The sequence below is a fragment of the Gekko japonicus genome, unplaced genomic scaffold (assembly GCF_001447785.1).
Source record: "Gekko japonicus isolate JY-2015 unplaced genomic scaffold, Gekko_japonicus_V1.1 scaffold2333, whole genome shotgun sequence".
NCBI lineage: Eukaryota > Metazoa > Chordata > Lepidosauria > Squamata > Gekkonidae > Gekko > Gekko japonicus.
The window spans coordinates 166,573-168,151 of NW_015159783.1; positions in this window are offsets into that span (position 1 = coordinate 166,573).

The window sequence follows — 1,579 nt, forward strand, 5'->3', positions numbered from 1 at the left end:
AAAATGGTAGTTGACCCCGTTATACATCTAATTTCTTCTAGTACCTCATCCCCAAAAGCTGAGACAACAGGGCATTCCATCCAACACTGTATCTTTACACTTTCCCCAACAGAGGGAGTCAGATTTATGTGTGATATGGGATAATTGTAACGGGGTTAAGTACCATTTTGTCATTGATTCTAAAGTGTTGCCATTTTAGTGAGAGGACAGATGAATTATTCTCATAAGTGTTGCAGATATCCAGCCATTCATCTTGAGTAAGTTCTGTAGTGCATGTTTTTTTGTTAAATTATTAATTTAATTTAATATTGTATTCTCTTGCAACGACTCAGGGATATCACCATTGCTTTCATCAGCATTCCGTACCAGGGCTTCAGAGGGAGTTAAGGGCTGATGTAGAATTGCTCTAAGGCTGATTTGCGAACATTAACTATGGGAAATGGCCATACTGCTTGTTAAGTGAATGCATTATATAGAAATATATAGACATTTCAACGCTATCCATCTTCTATCCCACGATCTCTCCTCTTGGTTTCCATCAACCTCCAGGTGGTGACTGGAGATCTCCCGGGATTACAACCAATCTCCAAGGTGGAATCTATGGCATTAATACCTCATTGAAGTCCCTCCCCGAACCCCACCCTCTTCAGGCTCCACCCCCTCAGTCTTCAGGTATTCCCCAACCCGGAGCTGGTAACCCTACCCAAATAGCTTGGGGACAACATACATGAGGGACCACCTAATCCCTTATGAACCTGTTTGACTTTTGTGGTCATCTTTGGAGGCCTTGCTTCAGGACAACAATCCTTTGGAGGCCTTGATTCAGGACAACAATCCTTTGGAGGCCTTGCTTCAGGACAACAATCCTTTTTGGTGGTGGCACCAACACTCTGGGACTCTCTTCCCAGGGAGATTTGCCTGTCCCTTTCTTTTGCCGTCTTCCACCACCAGGTGGCGTTTCCTCACGGACCCTATTTCCTAGGCTACAGTTTTTAGTCCTTTGTATGTATGTGTACATGATTGTATTCTGTGTGTATTTTAATTTGGTTTTCTTTGTGGTCTGCTTTTGTTTCGTTTTAACAGTGCTTAAGATGGGTCTCTATGAGTTACGTCTAGCTCCCTTGTGACTTTCGTCATCTGTTACCATTCGCCCGCTTCCATTTCATCATCTGTTACCACTCGCCCGCTTCCGTTTCATCATCTGTTAACCACTGTCCTAGGCTACAGTTTTTAGTCCTTTTTATGTATGTGTACTTGATTGAATTCTGTGTGTATTTTAATTTGGTTTTCTTTGTGGTCTGCTTTTGTTTCGTTTTAACAGTGCTTAAGATGGGTCTCTATGAGTTACGTCTAGCTCCCTTGTGACTTTCGTCATCTGTTACCATTCGCCCGCTTCCATTTCATCATCTGTTACCACTCGCCCGCTTCCGTTTCATCATCTGTTACCACTCGCCTGCTTTCTGCCCTCAACGTGGGCAGAGTATACATTTGGCAGAGTATACATTTGGTCATAAATAAACAGAGTATACATTTGGTCAGAGTATACATTTGGTCATAAACAAACATCTTCTTGTAGTAT